At 43.2% G+C, this 11,196-nt stretch overlaps 1 protein-coding gene across 1 annotated transcript in view; it reads left to right on the top strand.

The window, feature by feature from the left end:
• Positions 1–11,196, top strand: part of Mrps6 (mitochondrial ribosomal protein S6) — a 51,900-nt gene that overhangs the window by 28,862 nt on the left and 11,842 nt on the right. The gene's annotated exons all lie outside the window — the stretch shown is intronic.

Genomic DNA, 11,196 nt, shown 5'->3' with positions numbered 1-11,196 from the left:
CCTGGCCTTGATATTGGCTGTGCCCCTCAGTTGTCTACAAGGCTGAGTCCCTCCTGAGCCATGCTTACTAACTGTAGTTAGCTGGCTTGTCCAGGATCCCCGTCCCTGCTTGTTCAGTGCTGGCTTTGCAGGTGGTCACAACGTCTGCCCAGCTTTTACATGTGTTCTGGGAATCCGAACTCGAAAAGAAGATGATACTGACTAACTTGTCACATTTACTCTCAACTCTGTAGAATTAAATGGCTTTTTATTTGCTTATTTAGTGTTTTGCTGAATATAGAATTGTAAGTTAGGAAACTTTCAGAACACTGAAAGCTAGAAAAATAGTGGAAATTTGGAAGCCTAATAAGATTTTTTTTTTCTAGCTTGTATGTTTCATGTTATAAAATTCATAATTAGAAGTTTTGCTGGAAGTTGCTGGCCCAGGTAGGCTCTTTGAGTGTGGCAGCACAGTCATGGGGTATGTGTGTGTGTGTGGTGGGGGGCTCTTTGTTTAGCCCTTGGAATGCTACATTTAATTTCCTCAGTCTTTTTAGGTCTTTGCCTCTTTCTCATAGGAATTTCTAAACTGTATCTTCTAGCTTTTTAGTGAACAAATTTAAGCAGCCTCTGTTAGCTTTTCGTTTTAAGAGCTCCCTGTGCCTGAGTCCTGTAACATCTGTCCTTGTTTCCTGCGTGTGGCTTCTTGTCGGCTGAGCACTGGCACTCTTGCCCCCGTGTCACTTCCAGAAAGCTCCTCTCTGCCCATGCTAGTCTTTCTCAGTGTGCACAGGTCTCAGGCTGTCCTGCTGTGTGATACGGTGAACAGTAGCAAAGGCCGTGCTGTCTGCCTGGCTTTGCCAGCTTCATAAACTGAAAGCTGTGGCTGGAGACGGAGCTCTGAGTAAAACGCTTGCCTAGTGTGAGGCCCTGAGCTCCACCCTCAGAGCACAGGGTTTCAGAATTCACTACCTGCTGTTTTCATCTTGTTGGTATGACAGCCTTGCTCAGCACAGTGCTTGTGCCTCCTGCCCATAGGCCACCCTCTGATGGAGCCCCCCAGAGACTCCTGTATGCGCATCTTGGGATCTACCAATACCATGCCTTCCTCTCTCACTTGTCCCTCAGTTCCAGAGACCCAGGGCTGAGGTCTTTGTGTACGACTGATCTTCCCTGATGTAGGTTTCCTGCCTCCTCCCTCTGCCTGTCTCTTTCCTCTCCCATCTCCGCCACCCCCCCCCCCCCCCCGGCTTTCCCCTAGAATGTGTATCAGTGTATCCTGTTGTATACTGTGTGTGTGTGTGCGCACGCACGTGTGTATGTGTGGTCATGCATGCTGCAATAAAGCCAGGGTGTCTTGGTGAGTTCAGCCTTTGAAGCTGAAGTCTCTGGAAGAATGCTGACCACTAAAAGCAAAGCTGGGGTGTACAAGTCTGTTTGTCTTCTAGAGTACCCAACTGTGAAGACTGATATCTCTTACCCAGCCAAGCTTTTTACTATGCTGCTTGACATGCACAGTACACAACGCCACACAGATGGGATGTGGTGAGCATCAGTTTTCACTGGATTCTATACATTTCTTTTTGACATTGATTTGACAAATACAAATTACCCCGGTCAAGTTCCTGTGAACCCATTTTTGTCAACTGATAATCTTTATTTTATCTGTGTCTGCTTAAGATGCCACATTTAGTAAATGGTGGGTGTGTTACACTCATCTCGAGTCCAGCAGCACCACAGCTCACACCCACATCCCTGTGATGTGCATCTAACGTTTTCCTAAAGGCCCATCACTGCCTGCACACTAAGTAGTTCTTCATTATTACACTTAGGGTGTTGTTGTTATTGTTTTGTTTTGATTTTTTAAACAGTAATATCAGCAATGAAATCATACACATTCAAAAAGTAAACAACAAAGCCCTCCCACATCAGCATGGCAACAAATAGACCGCAAAAAGGACACGTGTTTATGGTAGGAGAGCCAAAACAGGGTGCAGCATTGCCTTGTTCTGTTTCAACTGGGCATGTGTGCAGCAGGCTAGTGACCTTGCCTATGTGCAGGTCTACAGATAAGGATTTGGGGTTGCAAATTCTAAATAACTGACTTGCATTGAAAAGCAGACACATCCATCTGGCACTAGCACACTGCCAGTCTCCCGCCCTAATATTCATTCCACTCTCAGCAAGTCCCTGTTTTGGGAGTTCATCTAAGACCCCATAGCTCTGGTTTTCGCTCAGAGTTCTATCTCTGAAGTAGTTTTCCATCCTCCATTGAAATCAATGCACTTCTAAATTTTAGAATTTGGTGTAATGTGCTCCATCCTCTGGGTCTTTGTCTTCATTTGCTTTCTGTCACTGCAACAGAATAGCAGAAACTAATTTACGATAGAGAGAGCTTCATTTGACTCATGCTGTGGTAACTGGGAAGTCCAAGAGCATAGTGCTAGCGTCTCTCACTGCTACCTCCCATTTCAGCATGTGGAGGACCTTGTGAGTTCTACAGGACATGGGACCGTAAAGGAGTGAGGGTACATGGCAGAGTCACTCATGTGTTAAGCCTCTAGCCATGAGTGTGCCTGTCGTCTCCCGGTGCTCTTACTCCAGATATGTAGGGATAAGTCCCGCCCCTTAGGGGGCGTGTTTGCCTCAGGCTAATGTTTGCATATATATTTGGCAAGCGCATGGGACTCTTAATCCCAGGGTCGTGGGTTCGAGCCCCACGTTGGGTGCCAAAATGTAACGGCGTAAACGAATACAGACAGATTGTAAATACATATATATATATACAGCTTTAATAGACTTACAGAACCACCGTTCCTGCGGAGACCAGGAAAGCAGAAGCAGCGGCTGGGAGCACGCTTGCCAAATATATATGCAAACATTAGCCCGAGGCGAACACGCCCCCTAAGGGGCGGGACTTATCCCTACACAGATACCTTCAGCATAAATATTGGGACAGCGTTTCCCACACATGCAACTTGGGGGACACATCTGTCCTTAGCAGGTGTGCAGCTCAGGACACGAATTCCAGATCCCTTACCATCATAGTCAATCTTTGTGGATAGGGCCTAGGGAGTGAGTAGTGCAAACTGCCAGGGAACTGAAGCTCTTTCCATTTGAGTTCTGGAATTGCAGACATGGCCATGTACCCTATGAAGGTCCCTTACCACCTTCTTCCTTGCTGTCTAGACATCTAGGTGGGTGCAGCTCATTTTTCAGATCTCTGACTTGGGTTTTGTACTCCAGATCAGATACTGCTAATGTTTAGCTGACACTGATTAGGAAGGTACAGCATATGTACCTGTATACATGGAACACACACATCCCAGACAGACAGACAGACAGACAGACAGACACACACACACACACACACACACACACACACACACACACACCACGACAAGTAGGTGCAGACATGAGGACTGCTGTTCTTTGACTTTCTTCCTTCTAATTCCAGTGTTGCGTCCTGTGGCAGGCTCCCTGTTTTCTTAGGGTTTGCTAACTCTGTTTTCATTGCTTTTCAGAATCTTTCAGTGCACACTTTAGGATTTGAGCATCTCCTGATAATGAGTGATAGTGAGGTTGGTTTGTTCTGTTTCATCCCAAGTAGCCCTGGAAAATGGAGACACGGTAACTCTCTCACTTTCTCTGCCTTCCTGGCTCCTCATGGTGACTTCTGGCTCCTGTACCCTAGCTCTGGTTTAAGTAAGGGTGTGCATTTGCTTTGCTTTGCGTTTCTGCCTTTCGGAAAGTGGGACTTGTTTCTTCTTTGCCGTGGAGATCTTATTTCTTCTGTCTTCTGACTGTTTTGTCCCCTCCTCCTCCCAACTTCTCTGACTTACATATCCATCAGACGTGCTGAACACCCACTGTGCCAGCTCCTGCTCCTCTCCAGGGATGTGAGCTAAGGTTTAGTTCAGGAAGAGACACTCCCTCATGGCTATACTAGTAGGATGCTCATGGGGTCACCGAGGAAAGGTACTCTTCTAGCTTCGGAAGTAGCTGAATCCCAGTGGCCAACTTTATCATGTAATTCTGGTATTTTTATGTCCTTGTGTCTGTCTGCCCTGCTTTCTGTGCTGGAAAAAATATAAGTACCTTCCTTCCATCCCCTGACTTTAGCACCTCTGCCTTGGCCTAGCTGATGATGCTGTAGTCTGCTGCTCAGCCAGACGTGTAGATCCGTGTCCTTTAACCGTGCCTGCTTCTGATTCTAGTAATGGATTGTTTAAAAGGTAAAGACCACTTCTCTCAATACAGTCTTCTCATTAGTATTTTCCTAAGCATGGCCCTGGCATTTAGAAGATTCACAGGACCTAACTAGAATTTCCCTATCAAAATCCTTTGTTGATTGAAACCTCCCAAGGCATCCCTGACACTCAGTGCTGTCCTCTGTGTGAAGATGTTGAAGTAGGTGGTGAATACAGGGACTAGATGGTGCAGAGGCAGCAATCAGCAAGACAGCCTTGGTGATCTCTACCTGACCCCTGCTCTCCCCGGCTTTTCATTTACTTGCTGTCATAGTAACCAGGACTCCTGCCTGTCTTGCTGTCTCCCATCCTTTATTCATCTGGAAAGGGATGGGAAGAGATAAATGGACCCGGCTAGAGGATCCTGGCTTTGGGAATGCTCTCAGAATAGTAAACATGGACATCTGAGTTTTGGTTTTGTTTCCTGATGAAGTAGGAACCCCAAGTAGCTGCCTGCTGGGGCTGCTTTCTCCACTTTGCTTTCAGAGAGGACTGTAGTATCACCACGAGAAAGAATATTACCGCCTTAAAGACCTTAGAAAAGGTCTCTGTGCCCATATGAGGTCATTCGGACCCCAAAAGAAGGATCTATTTTCTCCCTCATGCAGATCTCAGTCTGTGATGTATACATGTGCATACATGCATGTACATAAACAGCCATATGTGTGGGCACAGTATAGTGTAGAAAGGAGACCAGGGGACTGTAGGTACAGGTTAACATGTAGGAAGGTAACCAGGGAGGTAGCAGGTACTAAGGAAGGACAGAACACAGGTAAAAAGTCTTGAGTCATGATAGAGACTATAAAGCTAATTGTTTTTCTAGTTTAAATTATTAATGGTTTTATCATTGTGTGGTGGATAAGCGGACAAAGGTGCATGTGCATACTTACACACACACACACACAGGATAATAATAAAGAAGAGGAAGGCTTAGAACCTTGTTTATGTGCTGAGGGGTGAGGTTCACAGAATACTGGCAATCTCACCTTTGCACCTGGAGAGAGCGGAGCATTTCAGGGCTGAGACTTTTGTTCTCAAAGTCAGTTGAAGTTTGAATTGACACATGTGGTAGAGATGGAAGCGTCTTCTTTCTTTATTCCAGACAGGGCCTTCTTAGCCCAGGCTATTATTAAACTCACTGTGTGGCCAAAGACGACCTCTTGTTCCCTCTCCACTGTGCCGGGGTTACAGGTGTGTTGTCACTTGCTGGACTGCGTCTTTATTTTGGAGTTGAGTTGGTTGCAGTGTGTGTTGAGGGGTGCCATGCTGATCGCCTTCTCCCTGTGATGGCTCACGTGTAAAGGGAATGTTAGATTCTACTCAGGCAAGCCCGCAAAGTCGTTCCTAAACTAGATCTGAATAAGGCCCTCTGACTCGAGACTCCGGAAAAGTCTACTGGAACTGAAGCCATCACAGTTGAATTACGAAGCGTTCCATAGGAGTCAATAGTGTGAGCCTGTGCACACGTCAACTGTCACTCTAAGACTATGCAATTTTCTCCTGGATCGTCACTGATGGGCCGGCATGGACCAGGTCCTGGCCTTCTGTTTTGTTTCTGTTTAACGGGCTTCAGCCTGCCTTGTTGCTGAAGTGACTTCACAGTTACCTGATGGCCATTCGCAGGGTAAAGCATGTCCTGCCCAGTGACCTCTGGAATCATGGGCACATCTGTCTGTTCTGAGCTGATTCTAGGCTGGCGATCCCCAGTTCCTCCAGAGTTTAGTTTTGCTCTGCTTTCCCAAGAGACAGTGATCACTCGTAACAGCCATTGGCTCTGAGTAACCTGAAAATTGTCTGTATGCCTAAACCTGTGTGAATATGGAATCAGCAAATGTATACGTCTTTAGGGATAGATCTAGGATTCCCAGAATTCTTTTTTTGCGTTTATTTATTTATTAAAGATTTCTGATTCCCAGAATTCTTAAACTGTGTGCTTATCACTCCCCTATGTGCCACCCCATCCCCAAAGAAGTTTGGTTCTAATGTGTCCATCAAGGAACGCAGGATCTAGGCTTCAAACATAAGCAGAACGGCCATGTGAACCTACTTCTGGAACCAACTGTGGAAGAAGAATCAAGTTTATTTAAGAGAGACCATTGTCCCCATGTGTTCCAGCAATATCCACTATAGATAGGACACAGAACCTTCTGTGTGCCCATCAGTGCCGAGTGGGTCACAGAGAAAATGCAGCACACACATAGTGAGGTCACAGAGAAAATGCAGCACACACATAGTGAGGTCACAGAGAAAATGCAGTGTACACACACAGCGAGGTCCTCGGCTGTAGAGAAAATGCAGCACACACACACAGTGAGGTCACAGAGAAAATGCAGCACACACACAGTGAGGTCACAGAGAAAATGCAGCACACACATAGTGAGGTCACAGAGAAAATGCCCACGCATGTAGTGAAATTCTCTGCTATAAAAGGAGTGAGCTCGTGTCAGTTGCACCAAAGAGTAGGAATCTGAAGGGTGAATTAAGGGTCATAAGCAGGCACAGAACACAAGTATGTTTGCCCTACAGAGTAAAGAGCAGATTATTTCCAGAAGCTGAGAATAGAGACAAGTTAGTAAGAGGCACAAACAGCAGTGTAAGTGGGTACTGCTCAGTCTTTCCCCAACTGCCCAGACCCAAATAATCACACAGAGACAATATTAATTACAGCACTGCTTGGCCAATAACTTAGACATGTTCCTAGCTAGTTCCTAATATCTTAAATTAACCTATTTCTATTCATCTGTGTATTGCCACTAGTCTGTGGCTTACTGGTGCTGACATGTTACTCCTTTGGCGGCAATATGGCACCTCTTGACTCTGCCTACTCTCTCTATATCTCATCCAGCCTGGCTATATTCTACCCTGTCATAGGCCAAAACAGCTTTATTCATTAACCAGTAAGAGCAACACATACAGAAGGACTTCCCACATCATCTCCTCTTTTCTGTCTAAATAAAAAGGAAGGTTTTAACTTTAAAATAGTAAAATTACATATACAAAACAGGTATCAAGCAAGAATTACAGTTAACAATATTTAGTCTATTTGTATCTGGCAAAATTAAAGAAAATATTCTATCATCTATTTAATCATTGTGTTTCTAAAGCTTCATTTCTAACTTATCTTTTATCATAAATAAGGGAAACTATATTTGTCTTCAACTCCATCAAAGACCTGAGAAGGATAATATTACCTAAGTAAACAAGAAGTGCATTGTAAGCAACTTCCAAAACTCTAGAAATGACAGACATTTTGCTGCCTGTACAGTCACCCAAAGTTCTTCTGTGTTGTTGGGGCATCCATCTTCAGCCTACAGGCCCATAGTATTCAGCAGACTTTTCCATGAAGCAGGAAATTTGGAAAAACTGTTTTGCCTTTATTGGCAGTTTGTCAGTCACTTCCTTCTGTGTCCTGCAGAATGTCTGGTAGACTCTTTGATGGAGCAGGAACCCTGAAGGATCGTCTCACCTCTTTTGGCAAGTTCAGCAATCATTTTTCTGTGGGTCCTGCATGTGCAGTTCATACAGCATGCCATTAAACAGTCCAGGCAAGAGCAGTTTTTTGCTTAAATGGCTAACAAACTCCAAGGAGCCTTTTCAGTGTCCATCATCCTCTTGAAGTAATTGATGCTGCCAGGAGCAGACGTGTCTCACTGTTGAGAAAAGTCTAAATTCTTAAAACTTTTCAAATACCTTATTCTGTAGGTCTTTGAAGTGTTGGAATTTATCTGTCTACCTGAACTATATCTCTGTATATATATAAAACCTAACTGATGTAATTGAAAGTTTGATTATTATCAATGACTATTGATCTGTAATTTTAATTATGCAGTTTTTAAATAAGCTGCACAAACATAATACCTTAAATAAGAGTAGAAATGCATATATACAGTGTAACAAAATTAACCTTAAATTTGTATCAATAGACCAAAGTCCATGTCAATGTAAAGCATTTATCTCTATATCATATACCCCCTTTTTAGAAATTGATTTTGACTAGTAATCATTTTTAACCAACCCTTTTAAAATATAAATAAATATTTATAAACAATCATTTTGGGAATTTGGGTGTAGTTTTCTCCCTACTTTTCTGCTGTTTGTTGGGCATAGTATTTTTAGTGTTCACAGAGACCTTTGGGAGGGTCTTGTTCCATCAAACCACATTAGCCTAGAAGGAATCCACAGGTTCTCATCTTCTGTGGAAACAAAAGCAGAACCTCTTTTCCAAAGAAACATATCCTTAGACTCAAATTTTGAAGTCAATAAACCTTTAATATATATATGTTGGTTTAGCTTAGCATTCTGTACAATGAAATGTCTCTCTGTAGTTAGCTCATTCACAGTCAAAACTTTTAAAGAAAACACATTGGTATATATAGTCCAGACTCTGTATATTTTTCATCTTTATGTGGCTTTTTCACTGTTACTTTTTAATATGTATTTTATTATCTTTACTCCTTTAATCTATGACTCTGCTCCTCTCTCTCTCTCCCAAGCCCATGTGCATTTATCCGACACTGTGACCCATTTAAAGGTCTTTTTCATCTGAATCTGTCTTTGTTGCGTATCTGTAATCATTTTCTAAGCAGGTACTTCTTAAAATGCTAAGCAGTGTGACTAGGAATAAGTCTTTTCTTTTTTTGCCTTTTGGCTTTGTCCAGGCCAACATGCGGGTCTATGTTGCCATTAAGCAACTTGTAGCACACTGCTTACAAGCCCCACTTAAGTGCAAGAGCTCACAGAAGAGCCAGAGTTTGTGCTGCAGCCAGAACCAGGAAGCCTTTTCTGAAAGAAGCTGCTGTGCAGTTCTTGCTGCTCATGCTGAGTCAGGAAGCCTTCTCTTAAAGGAATCATGCCTCTGCTTGCTGCCAGCAGTCAGAGCCTATCTGAAGAAAAATGCAGTCCAAGAAGATGCACTTGGCTCCGTTTTTGTGGGTCCAGAAGCCCCCCACCCCTTAAGCTTTTTTAGGTCTTATGTGGATGCACATTGCTGAACGTTTGGGTGCCATTTTGTAAGTGGAGACTGCTCATTTGTTTCCTGGCCATCCAAACCCGAATAATCACACACAGAGACAATATTAAATACAACACTGCTTGGCCAATAAGTTAAGCATATTCCTAGCTAGCTCTTATATCTTAAATTAACCCATTTCTATTAATCTGTGTATTGCCAGTAGGTTGTAGCTTATTGGTGTCAGCATGTTACTCCTTTGGTAGCTACATGGCATCTCCCTGACTCTGCCTACTCTCTCTTTATATTTCTTCAAGCTTGACTATATTCTGCCACGCCATATGCCAAAGAAGTTGTACTCTTTAACCAATAAGAGCAACACATATTCAGAAGGACTTCCTACATTGTAGCAGGACAGGAAAGCTCCATTGTTTTGCAGCAAAGAGTGTAACTAAGAAATTAACATTTCAAAATAGCTAGGGGGGTGGGTTTCATGTTCCCAACACAAAGAAATGGCAGGTGTCTAGGCATGGATAAGACAGTCTGATCTGAGAGCTGCAAGTTATTTGCACCTATTGAAATATGTTGATCCATACATACGTACTGTTATGTGTCCATTGGTTTTGAATTGTTTCTGTAACAACTTTCCATTGATTATTATAAAACAAATCAGTGAATAAAGCATGATGATAAACAAATGTAGATCCTCTCATTTGTTAGCATATGTCTGATGTTTTTCATATTTTTCCTGTGTGTGCACATAGAACATTCATGTGTGTTTTTATGAAATGTATATTTATTATTAACACATTTTATTGGCTGGTGAGGTGGCCAGTGGAAAGAAAGAACCAGCTCTCAAAGTTTTTCTTGTGACCCCTGGGTGGGTACTGTGACTTGCAATGCCCATGCGTGTACACACAATACTGAATGAGTGAACAAATGGGCGAAACACACCAGCAAGTAAAGATCAATAGCGTGGTTTTAATGCTTACATAAAAAGCACCTTACCTGTTCAAAGTCAGTGAAAATAATTCATTGAGCCCATCCGCTATTTATAGGCAGCCAATTTCACTTAGTGACCTATGTTGTAAACTTTGTCATAATTGTCTTTAGACAATTATGTTAGATTCTCATATGTGAATATGATAGGTTGTTTAGAATAAGCTATTTAGTGATCTTAACCGTACACATTTTATGCTAATAAGCATTCCTGGATTGCTTTACAGAAGGCTTATATTTTACCAGTGTTGTAGGTAAGTTGTGAAGAAACTGGAGCCATAGACAGACTACTGCCATGCGTAGAAAGCAGCCTTCCTGAAACCCGTCTCCACACTGATATGTGACTGAGGCCCCGCTGGCTCCCTCCACCTTTCTCAGTGTAGAACCCAGGTTGGCTACATAGAAGCGATCAGGTTGGGGCCGTCTGGTCTCTGTTGTAACTACAAATCTGCTTTAAGGAGAACCAGCCATAAACACTTAAAATGCATGAGTTGGCTGTGTTCCCATAAAACTTAATTTCAAAAACAAAGTTTGAGGGCTCTGCTCTGTCTCTGGGACTCTGCTTGATTTCCAGGTAAGGTATACGAAAAAGGTATATTGAACAACCTTATAACCGTAAACCTTTTATTGTTCTTTACTCTCTTTTTTTTAAAGAAATTACATTTGTGCGGGTGGGGGGGGAGGCTCACTTTCCACCGTGTGCAAACGTTTGGTGGTCAGAGAGTAACTTGCGTGAGTGTTCTTTCCACCCAGTACCACGCGGGTGCCGGAGATTGACCTCAGGCTGGGTAGTGAGTGCCTTCAGCCACTGAGCCATCTCCCCAGCCCCCAGCCTCTCCTTAGACATCCCAGTGAAATGAGTGTCCATTGCTGAGGTCCCCGCCTTGACTTTGACACAAACTGAAAGAATGTGTTCTGTTTTCTTAAGCTGCCTTTGTGGTGGGTAGCTGTTCATTTTTTAAACAGACACGATAAAACCCCTTTTAAAAGAATATCTCTTTGTGTTTGTATGGGGTGTGC

The sequence above is a fragment of the Microtus ochrogaster genome, chromosome 2, assembly GCF_000317375.1.
Source record: "Microtus ochrogaster isolate Prairie Vole_2 chromosome 2, MicOch1.0, whole genome shotgun sequence".
Lineage (NCBI taxonomy): Eukaryota > Metazoa > Chordata > Mammalia > Rodentia > Cricetidae > Microtus > Microtus ochrogaster.
This window is presented reverse-complemented; position numbering and strand designations above follow the sequence as displayed.